Source organism: Sorex araneus, chromosome 7 (assembly GCF_027595985.1).
Source record: "Sorex araneus isolate mSorAra2 chromosome 7, mSorAra2.pri, whole genome shotgun sequence".
NCBI classification, from domain to species: Eukaryota; Metazoa; Chordata; class Mammalia; order Eulipotyphla; family Soricidae; genus Sorex; species Sorex araneus.
Window position 1 is genome coordinate 56910843 of NC_073308.1, and position 23539 is coordinate 56934381.

The window sequence follows — 23539 nt, forward strand, 5'->3', positions numbered from 1 at the left end:
AAATTAAGGGCCTAGTACATTCCTTGCATCTATACTTGAACTTTGAGTTATCTCATAAAATTTCACTTTCTCTTTTTAGTTTATCCAGTCGGGATGGCCCGAAAGCACATCGTTGGCATCATATAGTTCATGGATACACTAATCTGCTATTTTACCTGCTCTGTAATAACTTTTGGTGTGTCTTAGATCATATATAAATACATATTACATTATGTCTATATATTGACATATGTATAGATATGATGACAGTGATAGATACATGTGTATGCACATATGTATATGTATATATATATATATATATATATATATGAAGAGGAATGATAATAACACGAGGACAGCTTCTTGATGGAGGCATGATTTCACCTCAGCAGAGGTGCGAGACACAATGGTGCCTGAGGTGGAAAAGTTAGTGGAGCCATCAAGAGTTCAAGTTCTCTGATCAAGTGGTGCATTTTTGCTTCTTCCTCCTACCATTGACCAGCTCTGTGACCTCACAAAGCTCTGTGAGCTTAGTTCTTAATTTCACTTCTACTTTCTCTTGCAAACAGGGAAACTTTCAACAGTGATCTCCTAAATATATTCTGAGTCAACAAATCGATCAATCTAAAGCACTTAGAAATGTACTTGACCCCAAGTGTATGATAGTAAATGCTGACTGTCACTCTAACTTCCGAGGAGTCATGTGGCATTGGACACTTTTCTTAACCTCACTGAGCTTCTGGAAGCTCAACCATGAAACTTTGTCACAATGACATAAGGAGGTGTTTGAAAGCTAAGAGGAAATACATGCATAGGAAAAGTGATAGAGGACTGACACATTCATTTTCTCAGAAAGATCACATTATCATTTTCCAAAGCCTATTCAGGAAAACTCTGATCTACAGGTCTATAGTGCCCTAAAAATACAGAAAACATTCTCCCTACGAAGAAAACTATTCATACTAAAAAATAAAAACTATTTTATTTTGCATTCTTTTTATTGGATCACAAAATAAATAACATTCAAAATAATAGAAGCTTACAGCTTCTATTTTGGTTTTGCCTTATGTAATTTCATCATCAAATAAGGTTCATGCCAAAATTCTTAGTAAAATATTAGAATACAGGCTCATCCCCTACCGTGACATTTGTCCTACATCTCAACCTGAAATATGTGCTCTCCACTTCATACCCCTCTGAAGAAATTCATCTTCTTTTCTTGAGCATGTAACACACACAGACACACACACAAACACACACACTAATATTAGTCTAAATCACTTTCTTTAAATAAAACTATATTACTCTACTACGAAAAACTAGAACACACACAATTGAAATATTAACTACAGCAAAAAAAGGTACATATAATAAAAAACATGTCAGTGGGGCCAGAGAGATAGTAGAGTGGGGAAATCACTTGCCTTGCATGCTGCCACCAAGGTTCAATCCCTTCCCCAAACACCACCAGGAGTGATCCCTGAGCACAGAGACAAGAGCAAGCCCTGAGCAAAACTGAGTATGTCTCCAAAACCAAAACCAAAAACAAGAAATATTTTTAATTATTTCAGAATTTTAGAATGAGTTGAGGAAAAAGTTAGAATTAAACTTTACTATTTGAGTGGAGATTTCAGGGATTTTTTTCTATATTTTTTTTAGTTTTGACAAAATAGGTATCTTCAATACAGAAGATATTTGCATTCGAAATTAATTAAGAAGAGACAAAACATTTGTCTTTTTGTGATGTCCTGATAATACCAACATCTTCATTGTTTAAATATTGCCTTTACACTTAAGGGATAATAGGCAGGGTGGACTCAAGGAATGGTTAAAAGACATCCGTGATGTTAAAATTTTTATATTTATAAAGTACATTAAGGAATGTGAGGTTCTGGAGATACTTGTTACAGAGTGCATCTAAAAATAAGTAGCAGGAATTATAAATTGACTTTCAAATTTTTTGTTCTTTTATAGGTCTAGGAAAAATTTCTCGCAATGAAAGAAGGCCTCTGAGAGAAATAATTCTTGCCCTCTAAAAAGCAGTTTTTCTTTTGTAGCACTAAGAAATAATCCCTCAAACACAGAACTAACCACTAAGTAACGAGGTTCAAATGGTCTAGGTTCGCAACTGTCACACTTGAAAAAAATGTTAGAAAAAAAGACATGATAGGGATCTCTTAGTTCTTCTGATGTGGTCATTGGAAATAGCATAATCAAGAAAACAAAAGAGGGGCTGGAGTGATAGCACAGTGGGTAGGGCGTTTGCCTTGCACATGGCCGACCCAGGTTCAAATCCCAGCATCCCATATGGTCCCCTGAGCACCACCAGGAGTGATTCCTGAGTGCATGAGCCAGGAGTGACCCCTGTGCATTGCTGGGTGTGACCCAAAAAGCAAAAAAAAAAAAGAAAGAAAAGAAAACAAAAGGTCTCTGTAAGCATTGCTGGAGACAAGCTCTTACCCAACCTAATCTAGATCAAACTGGCAGTGTAGAACTGGCCATGTGAATGAAAAGGACTAGAAACAAATATGTGAATGGTGATGGTGGGGACTTAAGGAAATTTCAACTTGGGAAGGCAGGAATAGAGGGGCAGACAAAGTTAGGCCACCACCGAGAATACCAAACTCTCAGGACCTTCAGGCAGGAATTGGCAAATCCAACCTGCTCTCTGCTGACCTGGGGTCAGGCCAAGGAGAGCACCCCAAGAATGCTCTTGAGGTTGTTGAAGAATTGAATCAAACTAACAGAAAAATTCATGATACATGAACATTATGTGAGTTTAAGTTTTTGTGATCAGATCAATTCAATAATTTCTCTTTATATTCCCTGAAATGTTTGAACATACAAACAAAAATACACCATACGGAGATGACATAAAACTCCAAAAAAGTTGAGTTGTCCCACTTATATTTTTTGTTTTATTATTTTTATTAGTTACCTTATCAAGTCTCACAATGCAGACGTTACTGGTGCCTGCTCGAGCAAATCGACGAACAATGGGACAACAGTGCTACAGTGCTTATCTTATGATTTTTTTGTTCTGTTTTCTCTACTTTATTATTAGTTTTAACTTTCCTACAAGGGAAAAAATATCACTATACATTGCAGTTTATTAAATTCATTAAGTTCTGCCCAGAAACCAAAAATGCTCATACAATTCCCAATCTCCCTTTTTATCTCACTGTAAAGTGAGCTAAATGAAAAGGTGTACATGCTACTCAGAGTCCATTGCTTTATTAAGAGCACTTAGTTTAGCGCTATGTATCATTAGGTACAACAAAATTGAGTAATTTCAATAAAATATATTAATAGAAGCTTATAACCAGTAGTTAAGGCAAGACACGGGCAAAAAAAATAAGTAAACTTATAAAAGTCAAAGGAGGCTAAAACAAGCCTACAGAGAATGTTTTTCTGCTGCAACAAAATTTAATGTCATTGATATATTTATAATTTGCTGACCTTCTAAACAAGAAACATTTATTTGTACTTCAAAGGATTAGGGTCTGAACCAAACAATATTGCTAACAACATTACTGAAAAGGCATGCCATGGAAGGAAAACAGTGAATGCAGCAAAGGACGTTGTGGTGAAGGGCAGGAAAGAATGGGTTCTGGAGATATTGTAAAATTAAACTGCTATGCTTTGCAACTGACTAGGTCTGAGGAAGAAGATGACTCTGAGTTTTTCTGTGGAAAGATAATGGGGCCACACGCCATAGAAGTGGGTTTGAGAAGGGTGTTCTGAACTTTCCTCTGTGTATTTGGACCATCGACTATGAGTGCATAGACACGTATTTGAATACTGGAGTCTCTAATTAAGGAGCATTTAACAGATCAAGACAGTTGCTTAGAGTCCTCTGCATGCAGGAAGCCACTCAAGTCAGAGATTCAGTTTAATCCTTCCGGTGACAGCATGCAGAGGAAAGGGTGACTGGATTCAATACTATGGAAAAATCTTCATATTTAAGAACAGGAGAAATCATACACAGGCAATGGGTGAGGGGTGGGTATTATGTGCATGAGAAACATTACTAATAGCATTGTAAACCACAGAATATCAGTAAAAATTTTCCAGAAAAGAAACAAAAATGCAAAATTATGTGAAAGCAAATAATTTTTGAAAAAAGAGTTTCAAAAAGCAGGATATTTGGCAAGTAGTAAGAGGAAGACGTTGGTTTAGTTGGTTTATCTGCACTGCCATCAACTAAAAATATCATTCGAGAGACTGGATAGTTGAAAGCACAAAAATTCACTTGCTCAGGTCCAGATGCTCAGGCTAGTGTCAGGTGAGTTTCATGTGAGGAGTCCTTTCTCATCATACTGATGAGCATATTCTGGCTGTGTCCTAACATGGAAGGGGGTTGGTGGGGAGGGATGGGAATGGGATTACTCTGATGCCTCTTTTTAGAAGATCACCATACCCATCCATCCAAGGGTGTCTTCTTCATGATCAAATGTAAACCTATATGTCTCCCAAAAATCCCAATTCAGAATGTCATCCCATAGTGGCTAAAGCTTCACACTACAAATTTCACAAATTTAGTAAAAGATACAATTCAGTCCGTAGTAGGACAACTGAAAAAATGTTACTGACTTTTAGATTAAAAATACATGTGCAATTTTTATTGGGCCAATTCTAATATTCTTATTATGAGAATGGAGAAACAGTGAACAGAAGTAGAAATACACAGTGAAGAAATATCATAGTGTAACTGAACATTGATTACATCAAGACCAACAGATTGGGGAATAGCAAATTAGGTAGTAAGATTTTGAAAAATAGAAAGTATCATGTTGCTTATGCACATTGGTATTTTTTGGCAAACAGAAGCCACACAGTAAACAGGGTTAACCCATACAGAGCCAAAGAGCAGAGACTTCCACTTCTGCTTGGGTTGCAGAAAAATCCTGAGACTAATTTCAATCCTAAGAATGAGAACAAGCTTGATGAGATATAGAGTTTGCACTAATCTACACATGGCACATATTAAAACTTTTAGAGTGGTTAAATTAAGGTGCAAGAGTAACATTATCCCACTATGACTAGGAATAAGGCAAGAATGTCTCCGCTCACCGATTTTGATCAACACCATACTGTGCCTAGGTTTTAGGCTTTCCAATAAATAAAGGAAAAGATGCAAAAAGCAGAAAGACTGGAAAGGGGAAAATAAAACTGCTCTTATTTGTTATGTGTAGCCATAAATTTCCATGTAGAAATTTCCACAGGGCTTTCTAATTAACAAAGTGAAGTAAGAAGTCATTTCAGAAAGGCTGCAGGCAAGGTACACGACTAGTATACAAACATACATGGCAGCTTCTGTGCTAACGGTAAAGAAATGAGAGATGATACTTTTAACATCCATTTCTGATATAGTAATAATGGAAACAAATATAAAATACTTAGAATAAATATAGTTTAGATGTTGTAAAACATCTAAGCTGGAAACCATAAATATTGATCGAAAGGCATAAATAAATATAGAGATGTACTTTCTATTGGTTAGGTATCAATTTTTTTCTAAATAGTTTATAGATTCAATGCAAATCCAATACTGAAATTCAGCCAACTGTCTAGCAGACATTGAAAATTAAGCATAATATTTAATAAAAGACAATAATTAAGTCAATATTAAAGAAGATAATACCATAGAACTTATAACTCTAATATAAAGTGACAGTAATCAAGATTGGAAGACACCTTACCAAGAAGCTGTATCATTCTTCTCTCTATATATATGTATGTATGTATGTATACATATATGCAGTGATACATATTTTCTATGAGTTGTGAAGAAAAAACATGATTACAATGTCTAAATTGAAATGTTTGAAAATGCCAAGAATTATAAAAACGAGGAATAACTAAAATTCTCATATTTAGTTGATATAAATCTAATTTGTTATATTTTTAAGTATATCAGTTTCTTTTTTCTTCTTTCCCTCTTCCTTCTTTCCTTCCTTTCTTCCTTCCTACCTTTCATTTTTTCTTCTTCTGCTTTGAATCACACATTTAGTGGTACTCAGGGCATAACTCTTGTTTCTATGCTCATCGATCACTCCTTGAAGGGGTTGGGGAGCCATATGTAATGCTGGGAATTGAACCCAGGTTGGCTGCATGAAAAAGAAACATCTAATGCACTTTCTCTCTGGTCCTATATGTCAGCTTCTTAAAATGTTAAATATGTTTTATTATATCATTTAGCTATTCCATTACTAGGTTTTTATCCAAAAAAATATGTAAATGCATATTAAAAGACATACGTGCAAATATTTATAGTCTTATCTGTAACAGCAAAAAAACCTGGAAGCTATTTAAATATCTTTCATCATGTGGATGAGAAGATGTACAGCTATTAATACAAAGAACTGCTACTCAGCTACTCAGCAAGTATATGCAATAAAGATAAATCTCAAAATTGTGACGCTGAGTGAATGAGACCAAACATCCAAGTAAACATACTGCAAGATGACACTCACATAAACTACAGATTCTCTGAGCAAACTTTTTGAAGAGCTAAAACTAAACCTTTCACAAGAATCTCCAGGAGGGATGGGGGTGGACAGAATCAAAACCTACACATTAAGTTTGGTGTGAGCTATCATGGCAGATTGTGACAGGAAGAGATAGAATCTTTACTTAACCCCTAAGTGAGGTATTTGGCAAATAGTTCCTAGGAAAAAGGACTTCAGAAGAATCTTCTAGAATAAGAAACAGCAAGAAAACAAGACAAGGCATTTCAAGGGAAAGAGATGTATGTGCAAAAGGCAGAGACAAAAATGAACATGCAAACAAATTACAGTGAAGGCAATATGGCTGTAATACTGTGCATCTACAAGACTGGGGGCGGCACACTCAGAGGCTAAAATTTGGCTGTTGGACGATTCACTTAAATCTATAATTACTGAATAATTCCTATACCACTTAAAATGTTTTTTCGGTACGTCACATGCAGCAAAATTTCTTAAATTCATACAGTCATCAAGGATTATTTATTATAGACAGAAAAAATTAAGAAACCATGCCAACTACTCTTGTGTTATTGTAAGCCTCTGGTAACATGCAGTTACCAATTTCCCCTATGTACTGAAGGAGACCCAAGATTAAGATGGAAATTCCCGACATGTTTTTGCTAAAATATTGATCCAATTGACCTCTGGTTCAGTTGGCTTAATAAATAAAGGCCATAACATGTTGGTGAGGAAAAATGTTCTAAACTACCCCCAATAAAGAAGAAAATGAATAGTGAAAAATTAGCCAGTTTCAGGATTGTCACATTTTTCTTTTAGTCTCTTTCAATTGGAGATGCTATTGGTTCTCGATGCACTCTGCCTATCTGCCTTTTCTTATCTATATTCCACATGCTTTACATCTCTCTTGCTATTGAGAAAATAAGATTCTGCTCTTATATATAAATGTCTATTCTGAGCATCCTAGGGATACCATCCAAAGGTTTGCATAAATTCATAGGAGCTTTAGCCATGGGACAGGACATCTTACAGAGAAAGTTTTTATGAGAGTGTGAGTCTTAATAGATGAACTTCCTCCTCACGGCCAAGCCAGAAGGGAAGTTGTAGATGATAAGCAACCCAGCCTAAGTCAGTGCCATCCCAGCTTCAAAGAAATATGGAAAAAAAGAGAAAGCAAAGGCAGAAATTTAAGTCAAATGATTTGCTATCCAACCAAGGTGCAGACTCTATCGAGAAGCTTTCTATTTGGGTTCAGTCGCTACCACCATGTATGGTTCCCCAAGCCCAGCCAGCAATGACCCATGATGCAGAGCCAGAAATAAGTCCTGAGCACAGCCAGGCAACCCGGGAAAAAAAAAGACTATATACGTATTTACAGCTCTCTTTGAACTACTGTTTATTTTCTTTTGAGCAAAGGACTATGCAAGGTCTTAGGAATAGTTCTGCAATTGTCACACAAATGAACCTGAAGTTGATGTACGCAGTGGCATAGTAAATTCATATTGTGGCAGAAGTGGAAAATGAGGAATGTTAATTATATCGAGTGACTGCAACTATTTCAAAACATTTAATAAATGGAATTTTATCCAAAAGGATTTAATTGGGAAGACTAACTTTTACAAATTAAACTGACAAAATGGAGAGTGATGATCCCCAGTAAAATAATACTTTGCTTGACATACCAAATACTGATAATATTATGATTACACAAATTTCTTCCATTTTGCTTTTATAGCCCTCTGAGTACCTAATACACGAGCTATCTTAATTAAACTTTATGCTTAAAAATAGCTTAAACTTCATAATATAATAATGTAACATAGGAATTCCTTGTGCTCTAATTAACTTAATATAAATCACACAAAATTTGCTATGTAGGGCATATCTAAAGTTGAAAAATGATTTTAAAAATGTGAGCATAATTAGCTTATGTCAGAGCATACACATGAAAGTAGATTAGCCTAATAACAAAAATTCTCTAATAAAAACAGAAAGTAGTAAAATTAGGGGATTTCTTAATCTCACCAATGAAAACATCTGATGCAAGGTTAAGAACCAAGTAATTTTCTAGCTAAGTCTAGAAATATATATTATACAAAATAAGTTGAAATAATTTATGAAGTTCTAATTTAAAACTACAAACTCTTTCCCTAAATCCAATAAATAAATGGCTCCACATTACCTAATAGAGCTAAGAGAGTCGGACCTATTGGCCTATTGTAATCAAACCTCCTTTTTTTTTAAATTGTTTTTATGAATAGTCCCTAACAGAACCTTAGGGTTAGAGGAGTCCTATATTACATCAGACAGTTTACTGAAACTTTCCTGCCCGTGGAATATGTCTGTTAGGTATCTGTGAATAGAACATGAACTAAAGGGAGTTGGCATTTCCTCATACAGAGCTTTAGTCTAATGGGAAATAGAGACGCAGCAAGTGATTATAGTGTAATAATATGACAGGAAAAATACAGAGAAATTCAGGAAAGCATACAGCCCTCGATTTATAATTGGAAATAAGAGCAAGTAGTTTAGGAGTGGAATTTGAGATGGTGGGGGGGGGGGCAGTGTAATTAGTCAGAGGACTCACAAAGATACGACAAAGGAAATATAGAAAAGGATGCAGAGGTCCTTGTATTTTCCACTACAGTATAAGCATAAAATTGTGCCTTAAGATGAACTTATGTTGTTCTTTTCTCCATCTAAGTCTCTGTTGCACAAACACGCACACACCCACATCCACACCCACACTCCCACACACAGAGCCACTTTTTCTCTGCCTTGACAACCCTTTCCTTTGTTCCCTCTATTTAAATACCACAGGTCCTGTGAAATGAAACATCTGAGTTGGCTTTCAAATCTCCGCTAAGTCCAGGATCTTCTCTAAAAAGTTTCCTTCAGTATTTCCTTCCTATAGAACTTGTTCCCTCCTTTGAAGTCCCAGAGGATGTATTAAGAATTGCAGGACACATATTAAGTACACTGTTGATTACTAACAGGTATAGTTCTGAAGCTATTTCTGGGCTCTGTTTTCTACACATGCAGAATTTTAAATTTATCCCAGCCAAGCACTGTCATAAGGTTTGTTCCCATTTCCTTCCATGACAAGCATAACCCACGATAAACTGTATTGACAGAAGAACCCAAAGTGTGACATCTGTGGAGAGTATTGTTAAGGTAAAGCATGAAGTAAACTTTAAAAAATCACAAAACTGAAACCACTGTAAGTGTGGGGATTACTTCCAGATGTAGTGGTAGTGGTGGTGTTTTTATAAGCTCTAGAAAAAGCCTGGGAGATTTCAAATGAGACTATATGATGACTCGCATCCTTTCTTTGTTTCCTCTCCATTTCTCAAGCAAAGAACAATCACACTGGCAAAAGAAAGACAAATAGTAAGATAATACCGTTAAGGTTCAAAATATAGCCTGATATTATTACTTCAAATAAGTTTAAGGACATTCACTTGGAGAAATTACATTGCCAAGAATGAAGGCATTGGCAGAAGGAACAGGAAATAATAAAAGTAATTTTAATACATTATGATGAAGAGAAATGTTGGTAGAGAACAAATTATCTCAATGTCCAAAATCGGAAGGGTGAATTTATCAAGTTAGGCTAAAGAGCTAATGGCCTCAATGTTAACGCCATGCCCTCACCTATGAGAAATGTAAATCACTGGAATATGAGCACTCAGTGTGTGAAGCATCCTTACCTATAAGTCAGTCAAAGTCACAAGGAAGATACCATCATAAACGAAACTAGTGACCTTTAACAAAGTGTCATCCATTATGCAGAAGGTGAAATACAATTCAATAAGGAATTGGACTAAATCTGTCACATACCAAGACCACACATAGAAATATGAATTCCCGAGGCTGGAGTGATAGCATAGCGAGTAGGGCGTTAGCCTTGCATGCGGCCGACCCGGGTTCAAATCCCAGGATCCCATGTGGTCCCCTGAGCACCGCCAGGAGTAATTCCTAAGTGCAGAGCCAGGAGTAACCCCTGTGCATCGCTGGGTGTGACCCAAAAAGAGAAAAAAAAAAGAAATATGAATTCCCAAGAAACTAGAATTACTTTTACTGCTTGGAGAACTAGTACTAATTCATGCACTCATACATAACAAGAGGAAATATCCTTTATTATGGCAAATGTTCTTCCTGTTCATCATTTTATAGTTCCTTGGACGAAAATATTAATTAAACCTAATTATTTAATGCTTTAAATTGGGAAGAATTGTTAATCTAGACGTGAAATCTAAATCAAAGAAGAGACCAATATTCTGGGATAATATACTAGCAGCATCAATTATAATTAATTGCTGTGTTTGTGAGGGAAATGTTGGGCCACACCCAGGAACACTTAGGGTTAATTCCTGCCTGTGCTCAGGTATCATTCCCAAAGCTTCTGGGGGACCATATGCAATAACAAGAATTGAACCATCAGCAGCCAAGTAAAACCCTAGCTTCTTAATCTGTACTACCTCCATAAATATATCTAAATGGTTGACATAGAATTGATCAGATATATTACTGCAGAAGAATGTGCAAAAATAGAACATAAGTAAACCGTGTGGTATGTATGCTATGTGTGGTATGAATGCTACATATAGCATCCATACCAAATTCTATATATATGGTATGTAGAGGAGAACCCAATATATTTAATACAATATATTAAATTCTCTCAACGAACTACTTTCTATTAAGCTCTGGAAAGCATACTTTAAGAAAAATAGAAGTTCTTTGATGAAATGAGACTCTCAAACATTATGTACTAAGAATGGGCTGAAAATTACAGAATACAACCAGAGAGCTAAAGGACTAATACACATTTTAAAAATTGGTATAAATACTCTAAAATAGCTATAATTATTACAAGTCAAATAGCTTAGTTCAGTTTGATCTGTTATGCCAATGACAGGTGAAGTAAAAGAAATCCCTTGTAGATTCAACATAAACAGTCCCCTAAATTGATGTTACTATAGTTGACAAATTTGGAAATAAGGTCATCTTCCTAGAGTGAAAAGAGTGGGGATAATGGAAGTAGATGGGTAGACCAAGAAAAATCCACAACTAGTCCTATGGACAATTCACCAAGTAAGGTAAGACAATTCACCAAGTAATTAATGATTAACTAATGAAATACCATCAACTATTCCTAGAGCCTAAATTAAAATAAATCCATTTGTAGTTGATTCAAAGATAGTTAGATCACTTGACTTAGCTCCATCACATTAAGGAAAGTAAGAGCCACTAAAAGTGAAGCAGCAAGGTAGGCTCAGAAAGGTCTGGAGGGGAGACATTTGGTGGTGGGAGAAGAGTTGACAGTGATGTCCCAGTGAGTGGTAAGTAAAGAGAAGAAAAACTGAGAGAACTGAGTGTTGAAGGAAGGAAGGCAAGAGACGAGGAAGTAGGTGGTATGAATGAATGGAATTACTGAAATCGGAGGAGCCTGAAAGAACACAAAATTCTCAACTTTCTGAATTTGGGCAGTTGAGGGCTGAGAAGACCCAGGTGGGTGAATCTCAGTGGATTCTCAGAAGTGACTGCCCAGCCCAGTAAGACCTATGGATGTTTGCGGTGTTGAAGGCAGAGTCTGAAAAGTGACAGCGGAGTCAACTCTGGAAAGAATACTCTTGGTATTTTGTATTCCGGAGGGAATAGAATGTTAAGGAGATCAAGAGCATTAGTAATGGGAAGAGGGTATCCCTAGGGAAGGATGTAGAAAGACAACTGGGCAAGAGGTTAAGAGAGTTTACACTTGCGGTTTCGAAAAAGCTTCAAGTCATACATGAGAAGAGCACAGGCCATTTCTCCATCTCCCTGAGAGAAGCATTCATGCAAGCTCACTGCCCCCAAATATCATTCCTTACATTGTATTTTTAATAGACAAATTCATGCTATGAAGGCATTACACACTAACACAAACAATTTATATTTTGGGAGTAGGGGGCAATTGGGGCCATAATCCACTGTGCTTAGTGGTTATTCCTGGCCCAGGAGTGACCCCTGTCACTTGATCAACCCTACGTGATGCTGAGATTCAAACTGTATGGGAGGATACAAGGAAAGTACCTTTACTCCCTGTACTATTATTCCCCCCCTCTTAATTTGATAATTAAAAGTGGGCATAATTTGTGGCTGAGAGATAGTGCAGTGTGCATGACCAAAACCTGGTTCAATATCCGGCATCCAATATGGTCCTTTGGGCTCCACCAGGAGTAAGTCCTGAGTGCAGAGCCAGAAGTAACTCCTGAATATTGCTGGGTGTGGTCCCCAAACAAACAAACAAACAAACAAAATATGTTTATCAGATACTAAGTGCTAAGCACTGTAAATCTGAGGATATATATCCTGACGGCGATTCAAGTTGGGAGGAGGTAAAGGGGTCTCCAAGGTACTTTGCACATAATGTAGCACGTGGCAAGAAGATAAGCAAGGGTCAAGTCCTGCACAAAACTTAGAGCAAGCTATCCTTGGTTTGCACAGCTAATTTTATCCAAGGTGCTCACTCCCAAAGGCACAATCCACTGTTCTCTCCAATAAATTCCCACAATGTTCACCATGGCAGAGCTGAGATATTCTACTTGAGTTGTCTTCTATTTTCTAAGAGAAAGGGCTCATCACAATAAATGACTATGAATGGCCAGAAAGTATTCCAAATAATTAACGACAAGCAGTGAGAATCGCATGTTGTATTGTGGCAAAAGGGACCGAGCCCAGAGCTGTACAACTTTCATGATGCAGTTATTTTTGCATCTAAGGGGCTGAGGGAGCAAAGGAGTGGGCCTATGCTCTTCAGCCCTAGGAAATAATTTTATTCACGTTCCATAAACTTCAGGGCTTCGGGAAGCAAAAGTTTACTAGCCTGAAACCCTTAGAAAGAAACAAATATGAATCAAATGAAACACTTATGACTCTCTGGGAGAAATAAAAGATGTATCTATCATTCATGATGGACAATTACTCTAACCCCATATACACCAAATAATCTATGGACAACTAAATTTACTCAGACTTAAAAATTGCTCAGAGATCTCCCTGTATTTCATTGAAATAGAGGTATGCAAAACATAACTAGTGCTCTGGCACCTAATAAATATTCATTGATAAATCTATATGCCTATAGAGTAAAAGTCATTGAAATCATGACTTCTTCCAAATGCTAAGTTAGAAAGAAATTATTTTCATGAATATTCATAAATGATGCAAATAGTAACGTTTATAAATTGTTGAGTAAGCATTTATACTGAAATGATATAAAATCAGTATTTTGTATCTGAAAAAAAAATCTATTCTCACATAAGAATGGAAAACCTCAGCAATTTCCTGGCAAATCTGATTTACAGTTGCCAAACTATTCCCTCACATACTTATATTAGAGTATCTGAATAGCTACTTTTCTCCGAAGTTTTTTCCGCATCAGTAACACTTTTGGTTTGGTTTACACTGATACCGCTAATGAGGCGGAAGAGCTAACTCAATGAGCGGAAGGCAGGCTTTGCACGCAGGGTTCTAGCCCTGGCTCCCCAAGGGTCCTACACACTAACGGGGACAACTCCAGAGCCAAGAGTAGCCTGAGCACTGCTGGTTGGAGCCCCAGAACGAGGGGGGAAGTTCCAAATACTTCTCATGTTTTCATTACTCTTTATTTAGGAAGCAACATTCTAAAAGGCAATTTTGGTTTTGCCTTTACCTAAATTCTCTCTTCTACACTCATCTTATTTGCGAGTGCAATGTCAAGATTTAATTTTCCTGTAGGACTTCTAACAAAATTCAAGGCCATGTGACATAGGGAACCGTCAAATAATGTTAACTAAAGATTTAAATTTTTGAGAACTATGACAAACTGTTGACATTCTGTCACAAAATATTTTGATGTATTTAGAACAGCAGTGATTTCATTTTGGTTATCATTTATTTTTACTACAATGTAATATTTAAAAGTTGTCAAAAGTTTTCAAAATGTTTTAAAAAAGATAATTAACAAAATTTTATTATAAATATGTAAGTATTAATCATCGTGATGTTTCTATATTATTTTTCCTTTGGTGCTGTCTAGTATAAATAAAATATCTATAAACTTTTATTTTCTCATATTTTAAATGACAGAAAACAATCTTATATATCTTATCTCATAGCATCTAAAAACAGTATGGGATGATTAGCATTCACGCACAACAAACACTGTACCCACATGAGTACTCTACACTTTTGTTAAGTTTCAAAAAGAGAAAAGTATAAATCTTATTTTTTCTGCCATATTAGAAAAACATCTCATAGTACAAAAAATAAGCAAAAGGTGCCCATGTATTCACTGCAAATTTCAATGACTTAAACTCTACCTCAAGTACCTTGATACACAAACAAGTCACATATTTCACATGAGATGTTTAACTATCCTACGTATTCTTTAAAATCTATCTGCGATATTTATGAAAAACATTCAGTTTTGACCAGAAAAAGTGGGTCCTTATATAACATAAAGACCTATATTTTAACTCTGTAATTCTTAATTTTTAAATTGAGTTCCACTACACACTGAATATCTCAGGACTATGTCCCCCAAATTTCAGCAGCTCTAATGTTTGAGTGCAGTACCAGGAACTTCACGACCACAAAAGTTGACCCACAGCCCCGTGCTTTTAACAACTGAGCAGATCAAGGACTACACAGCTTCCACTGGAAGAATAAAAAGTTTCAGTGAGTTTTTATCAACCAATGTCAGCTTTGAAATTTGAGGCATTGTTAAATTGCTGTTATGTCATCATTGATTTCTATCACTCTTTATATCACTTAAAATGACCACTCCTCAAGGAAAAGAAATTAGCCATTTTAAGAAAAAAACAACTTCTATACTACGAATCTATACCTAACATTAAGTGCTTCAACATGTCCCTATGTAACCTGAGGGTAAGCGGTGTCCCCGCATCCAAGTCTAGTAATTGGACATGCAATGCAACCTCCGTGAGTACCAGTCCCCAGTGCGGTGTTGCAAATTAAGAGATAGATGATAGATAGATAGATAGATAGATAGACAGACAGACAGACAGACAGACAGACAGATAGATAGATAGATAGATAGATAGATATCCCATTCTATCAAAAATTCACAACCATATAGAAATCGCGTTGCTTTTGACCGGTCACCATTCCACGAGCCTTAGAACTAACGTTACGGTTTATTTCCGATGTCGCAAACGCTTTGCCCGTGCAAAATGAAAAGAGCCGTGAAAACGAGACAGGCAAAGAAAGACCCACGAAACTCACAGCCTGAAATCACATGACCGCATTGCCTGGCAGTCCCCGACACAAATGTCACCGACAGGGAGCTGAGACCCCTGAGGGTACGCAAACCGAAACAGTGGGGACCCCGCAAATCCCCTACGGCGCTCTGCGGTTTCCTAACGTGCAGCTGTTACAACGAAAACAAAATAGAGCAGAAATTCACACACACACACACACACACACACACACACGCACGCACGCACACACACATGCACACACTCATGCACACACATGCACACATGCACGCACACACACACACAAACGCACACTCACTCTGCTCCAACCCGCAGCAGCCTTCCTGGAAGTTTGCTTTCTGGTGCAACTGAGCCCACGCGCGGCTCCCTCTCCCGCAGGCAGGGCCACCGTCTCACCCGAGCTGCTGGCCGTCGCCTCCCAGCTCCGGGGCGGCCTCCAGCACTTGGAACCCGCGCGGCGCCTGAAGATCCCGCGTCCCGTGGCGGCTCCGGGCTCGGGCTCCGCGTCGCTGGCGCTGCGTGGGGCGGGGTGGCCCGTGGGAGAGCGCAGCCCCGGCGCGCCCCGCGCGTTCTCACGGCCCAGCCTGGTGGGCGCAGCAGCCGGCGCCCACCGCAGCCCGCCCCGCCTCCCCCGGGCCCCCGGCGCCGCTCCTCGGCTCCCGGGTTCCCCTCCCCCTCCCTTCTCCCCTCCCCCCACCCCCGGCGTGGGAACCGGGTCCCGAGCCCGGGAAGGTGGCGGGGGACCAGCCCTGCTCCGGCCGCGGGGAGGGACGCAGCCTGTGCCCGGCCCAGCCGCCCGCGAGGCAGCAGCCACTTACTTCGGAGGCTTCCTGTGTCCGAGTCTCCCACCGCAGCTGGGGGCTTGCATCTGGGAGCCGCACCGCCAACGCAGAAAGGGGCGTCGGGGCGGGAGGGGGGGGACCCCGCGAGGCACCTGTGCTGGGGCTCCCTCCGACCCACTCAACAGGCTGGGCGGGAAGAGACGCGCCCGGGTCCGCGGAGTCCCCTGCGCGCCGGGGAAAGGCGCAGTCGGGCTCGTCCGAGTCCCTCCCTGCGTCTCCCGAGCTCCCGAGACCCCCCCGGGATCCCTCTGACAGCCTTTTCCTCTTGCAATTTGACTTCGCTGCGGAATTGCTCCCCCTATGAGCCTCCGAAGACTAAAAGAAAAGAGCGGCTTCCGCGCACCCCGGTCAGGTCACTCCAGGTCGGACCTGGGCTGGCTCTGGCACTGCCACCCCGCAGGTGACCAGCGCCTGGGGCCGTTCCCAGGCTGCTCCCGGCTTTTCTGTTTTGGTCCAGCAAGGAAACTAGGAAAACTGATTAAAAAAAAAAAAAAAACTAGCTAAAGAAAAAAAAAAACCTGGTTGTGAAGAACCAACACTGTGCTGAGTCCCACCCACTACACGCGGAAGAGGCCAAACCTCGGGTCCCAAAACTATAGCCACCCAACAGCTTCCCAGGAATTACTGCCTGGAGGTCAGAGATCCAGAAGGGGTGTGCAGAGAAGAGGACCTGAAAGGGGGGAAGGGTTCCAGGCCCATTCATCTGACCCATTGAAATAAAAATCTCCACCATGCTGTGCCTGGCAAAATTGCAGCTCTCCATAGTTAAAAACCACTCCCTCACTCTGGGGAAGTTGATATTCTCAGGGATGTTTTGGCTTTCAAGTTTAAAAACAACCTATTTTTGCCAATGTAAGACTATGTTGGTAGAAGATTTTTATCTTACTAGTCAGACCCTGATTCTGCTCTATTCCATGTCTTCAGTTTCCTTTGTCTTGTGTGAGCAGATGGGGAACAGCACAGAGAAATGAATTCTGGTGTTAACTTTTTGACGCCGTCTTTCTGACCTCAAAAAGTATCGCCATGCCCATTCCGTGTGATTTCACAGTTCATCAGAATTATTCTGCGATCTTTCATCAGACTCAAGAATGGAGACAAAACGCTACCTGCAAATTGCATTTCTCTTCAAACCCACCACGGAATCTGGTAGTATTTTTGCTTCCCCATTATTTGCACAGTTTTCTTCCAGTCTTGCCTACTAAGTATTACTGAGAATACTTAGTAGGCCAGCGTTTACTCAGAATAAGAAAATTAAATAAATTCTCTCACTACCAGGCAAATGTTCAGAGCAGTAAATTTGCACTTTTTGTTTCTACCATTTCTAAAACCTCTACTTCAACTCTTAGTTTATGATGAATTTTTTTTTTTTTTGCTTTTTGGGTCACACCCAGCGATGCTCAGGGGTTACTCCTGGCTTTGCACTCAGGAATTACTCCTGGCGGTGCATGGGGGACCATATGGGATGCCGGGGATCGAACCCGGGTCGGCCGCGTGCAAGGCAAACGCCCTACCCGATGTGCTATCGCTCCGGCCCCCTTATGATGAATTTTTTTAGGTCAGTCTGTATTTTTCTCAGAATACTTTAATACATAGAAAGAAAAATAAAAAGAAACACATACCAGGTAATTAATATTCTCTTTCATATCTATCTATATTTGTCATGTTATATAGAGAGATGTCTCTATACAGATCTCATATGTATCACAGCTATCCATATATGTACAGTGTTTGGGATCTAACCCAGGTCCTTACTTATCGAAGCTAATATCTACCACTTAACTACATCCTTGATCTAAATCTCAACCAAGTTTTTTTTTTTAAGAGACATACAATGCTAACAATGCTTACAAAAGGAAAAGCTGCCATCCATAAGAAACATTTTATTATGGAGTAGCAGTAGGGTTGGACCCGAAAAGGGTGTTTATGTTGGAAAAATATGAAATAGAAGCAGATTTTGTTTTCAGTTTGTTTTCTTCATGAAGAAAGTTGTGATCGAAAAGTTCAGAAGTATAAAGGCATGATACCAATACTCAAGCAACTGGGAGTGAGGCCATTTGGCTGGTATGCAAAGCACATTTTAAAATATCCAGGAAGATCAGGTGGAAGGGTCAGTTGTATGTGTAAGGCTTCTCTGGCATGTCTTTTCTTCCATGTGTCATAAGCTGATATAAAAAACTGTCTTTGTCACCACTGGCTTTATTCTTAGCAATATTTCTTTCATCTTAGAACATGACTTGCTTAACCCATTTATGTTTGCATTTATATTCACAATTTCTACAGCACAGAAGACTAATTCTTATGTATCACATTTTACCTCAGTAATTACTACCTTTAGCTACCCAGTTTTATCAATGGTAGATTCTTGGTTAGTAGGTGTGTTGAATTCTCTTTCTCCTCTGCTTCAGATTGTGGGAACTGAGCAAAAGGAACCACCAAAAGGGAACATCAAAGGTCGTTGTGAAAGATATTCCTTAATCTGGGTGTTTGATAGGTTCAGAAAATGTACTATGGGGTGTTTTGCACTTAGGGACGTGATCTTTTACACTTAGGGAAGTTAAATTTGTGGCTCAAGTACATAGCAGTGTACATAGCTCATATGGACATAATTCATTTAGACTTTTAGTAAAATTACTCTTGGAGGCTATATAAATATCATGTCATCTTTCAGGTCTACTTTGTTCACATCTGGGTGATGTGTAGATTAACCTCTTGTTTCTATTTTGTTGAGAATAAAAATAGTACAACTACAACTTAATAAAATTAATATTAAGTATCCAGATTAAACTAATCCTTCTTGGACTTCTTGTCTTTGGCTGAAAACTTCAAGTTTTTCTTCTCAGAATCCTTTGCTTTTCTTCTATCCAGAGTTGATGATGATGATGATGATAATAATAATAATAATAATAATAATAATAAACCACTCAAATGTGTATTGTTTTTTCAGACTTTCCACACTTGTAAATGCCCTTGGAAACCAGAGATGTGACCAAACTCTGCTGCTCAGAGTGTGGCCTGAATTTCTGTTGGATCAGGGGGCCCTAGGATCCACTAGACCATCTGGAGTCACCCCAAGCCTAGTGAATCAGCATACTCACTCAACACAAACTTCAGCAGATTCCTTTAAAGGAACCAAGTATATAGAGTTATTCTCAAACAGAAGTTGTGTGAATCTGTTCAAATCTGGGCATTTTGAGAGACATCATCATCACTTTTCCCCCTGGAATATTACTGCTATATTGGTCCAAATGAAAACATGAGTTGCCTGGATTCAGCTATACTGTCTATTATAATAAACTGGTAAGCTAAAGGGAACTGGGAGAAAAACTGGGAAAAATCCAAACATAATAGTTGGGAAGGAATGTGAGGGGCAGGGGGCACAGCAAATCGGGCATTTGCCTTGCATATGGATGACCTGGGTTCTATCCCCCAAATCCCATATGGTCCCTGAGTACTTCCAGGAATGATTCTGAGTGCATGCATAGCCAGGAGTAACCCCTGAACATCACCAGGTGTGACCCCAAAACACCAAATATATGTGTGCATGGGGGGGCACATCTTTATACTTTTAAACAAACAAACCAACTTCTATTGTACATACATCAAATCATGATAACTTAATAATTGCAACAATGTTAAGATGAACATCATTATCTTTTTCTTTTGTATTTTGTTCTTCTCATGATAGTTCACTTTCAATTTGTTTTGCCTCTACTAAGATAAATTTTACACTGGTAATTTGTATTAGGACTATGTTAGGATTACACGTGTCTCTTTTGGAATGCAAAGTTTAATTATGGGGGAAAAAGATCATATGAAGTTGAATTCTCTCAATTTCTACTCATGGTAAAGAGATTCACCAAGTCTGTTAAAATATAGTAGATTCTAATGGTGACAGAAATTCTGTTCACTTAATTTTCTCAAAAGATATGGCATTCCTTAGTGGTAAATACAACAGGCAGAATAATGCTCATCTAAAGAAGTTTGCACCCTAATTCACTAACCGGTAAATGCATTGTTATATAGCACATAAGCAAGAAAAAATTCAGGTTGCAGCTAGGTTAATCAAATAACCTTGAGATGGAGAAATTAATTGGAATTTTCTGTGTGGGTCGAGTGTAACCTACAGTTTCTTTGCAGCTGAATAATGGAGGCAGAGGAGTGAAAGACAGACTAGTGATGCAATGTGAGAAATATCTGAGTGCCAATTTCTGATTTATGGAAAGATATTATTACTCTAGCACATATGCCATTTCTGAAGCTGGAAAAATCTAGAAAAGCAATTTTATCTCAGGGCTACCAGGAAAGAAGCATTTATGTTCAAGTTTTGATTTTAGATTAGTCAGACTCATTTCACCCTTCTGCCCTCTAGACATGTAAGGTTTTTGAAGATCTTATGAAACCAGGTTTGCAATAAATTGTAAAGGTGACAATGGGCAGATGACAGTGATTTTGGTTCTGGAAGTCTGTGCTAGTATAATAAATAATGGAAACATGAAAGCAGTTTTAGAATGGTGCTACGGAAAAAGTTGGTTAAATTTTGTGAAGCAGATCTCTAAAAAAAAAACCCTAAGTTGGTTTGACTTATTTGTTACTATGGTATGAACCCTATGGAGGATTCAATTGTGTGTGTGTGTGTGCGCGCGTGTGTGTGTGAGCACGAGCGTGTGTGTGTGCGTGTGTGCACGAGCGTGTGTGTGTGTGCGCGTGTGTGTGTGCGCCCACGAGCGTGTGTGTGCGCGTGTGTGTGTGTGCGCCCACGAGCGTGTGTGTGTGTGTGTGCGTGTACGAGCGTGTGTGTGTGCGTGTGTGTGTGTGTGCTTGTGTGTGTGTGCGCGCGCACGAGCGTGTGTGTGTGTGTGTGTGTGTATGTGTGTGTTTTAAGTGGAGAGCATGAGAATGGAAACAATATCCTCTAGAGAAAACCTAATATGGCAAGAGTGACTGCAGCTAGAAATATGGATCTAAGTGCTACCTACAATTACACTTATGTGATAGAGGAAGATCTATACTGAAATCCTGAGGAAAGGAGATTCTTTAGAAAATAGTGCGAGAAAGCATAACTGAACTGCAGTGTATGACAAACAAGAATTTGGATAATTGGCAGAGGAAATTTCAAAACTAGATGTTAAAGGTTCACACTGATTTATCTTGCTACTTATCATAAAGATGAGATGAAATATAGATTAAAGAAAGAATTATTAGGGGGTTGGAGGTAGAGTACAATAGTTAAGTCTCTTGTCCTATGCTGAACCTGGTACAATCTCCAGCACCATATGGTATATGATCCTCCTAGCACTACCAGGAATGATCCTTAAACAACGAACAAAGAGGAAGAAAAGCCCGGAGCAAAACAGAGTGTTGCCTTACAACCACTTCCACCCCTAACCAGGAAGAACTATTAAGTAAAAAGTACCAAAGACTTGATGATTAAGGAAATCCTCAGTTTATCATAGTTACAAAAGATGTCACACCATCCTTTTCCAAGTAAAATAAAATCAATTCACTTTGGTGACATTAAATTTTGTTAATTATAAGAGTTGGGGAAAAGAGTCTAATCATGTTGATATGACTTAGTTTTCTACTTTTATTGTATTTTATTGCCCTTAATTCAAATTCATGGATGAACACCTTTAGCTCTGCATCATTGCGAAGCACAGGGAGTCCATAAATTATATCTCAAAAAGGGACCAAGAAGGCATACTCTACACCTTGCCCTATTTACTGCTGCTTTAAAAATTCTCCCCTCAGAATATGCATTGGTGATGGGAAATGTACACTGGTGGTGAAAGGATGGGTGTTGGAACATTATATGACTGAAACCCAACCATGAACCACTTTCTGTGTATCTCACTGTAGCACTGCAGCACTGTTACCCCATTGTTCATCCATTTGTTCGGGCAGACTCCATTGTGAGACTTGCTGTTACTGTTTTTGGCATATCGAATATGCCACGGTAGCTTGCCAGGCTCTGCCATGCGGGTATGATACTCTCCGTAGCTTGCCGGGCTCTCTGGGAGGAATCGAACCTGGGTCTGCCTCAGGCAAGGCAAACGCCCTACCCACTGTGCAATCGCTCCAGTCCTAAAAAATAAATAATTAAGAAAATTAAAATCCTTTCCCTCCACCAGGAATAACTGACAAGTGGAGTATTGACAGAAAAGTATAGGGTGAAAATAGTGACATAAAAAGTTCTCAAAATAAATAGATTAATGAAGATGGCAAAATTGAAATTGGAGAAATTCATTTAAAATATTCTAGTATTAATAAGTAAAAATACTTACTGGACTTAATTAGGAACTACTCAGTAAGAAAATATTGCACTTGAATTAAAATGAAAAGTTTTCAAAGAACAATTTAGAGAATAGAAAAATGCATGTTAAAGGAAAAAGACCATAGGTAGTGTAAAACTTTCATTCTGACAATTCAAAACCACATTTGATTTATTGCCGTTTTCTTCTCCAACTGTTTTAAGAGAGAATCTGGTGTATTCAGCATAATAGCCATATAGCATATCTCTGCTTTAGAAGACTCCTCAGATTTCCAAAAGAATTGGAGAGCAGAGCACTGGAGTGATAGCACAGTGGGTAGATAGGGCGTTTGCCTTGCATGCAGCTGACCTGGGTTCAATTCCCAGCATCCCATATGGTCCCCTGAGTACCACCAGGAATAATTATAGAACTCTGTCTTCTGAGTCTTTTAGTTTTTAATTTTTAAATTTTTTTTTTTTTTTTTTGCTTTTTGGGTCACACCTGGCGATGCACAAGGGTTACTCCTGGCTCTGCACTCAGAAATTACTACTGGCGGTGCTCAGGGGACCATATGGGATGCTGGGAATTGAACCCGGGTCGGCCACGTGCAAGGCAAACGCCCTACCCACTGTGTTATCGCTCCAGCCCCATCTGAGCCTTTTAATGTACTATTTTATTTAAATAAAAAAAACCTTTAGCTATCAACAAAGAAGTCACTTGGGGAAATTATTGCATACCCA

General features: G+C 38.7%; 1 protein-coding gene across 3 annotated transcripts in view; it reads right to left on the reverse strand.

Moving 5' to 3' along the window:
- GUCY1A1 (guanylate cyclase 1 soluble subunit alpha 1) overlaps window positions 1-16911 on the reverse strand; it is a 61496-nt gene extending 44585 nt beyond the window's left edge. Inside the window, exon 1 of one of the 3 annotated variants that reach the window (XM_055144556.1) lies at window positions 16528-16911. The gene's annotated coding sequence lies outside the window, so the exon portion shown is untranslated. Of the gene's footprint in view, window positions 1-16007; window positions 16325-16527 lie in introns of those variants that run through there. The other 2 variants (XM_055144555.1, XM_055144557.1) reach the window with 2 other exon arrangements.
- Between the last annotated feature and the right edge of the window lie 6628 nt (window positions 16912-23539).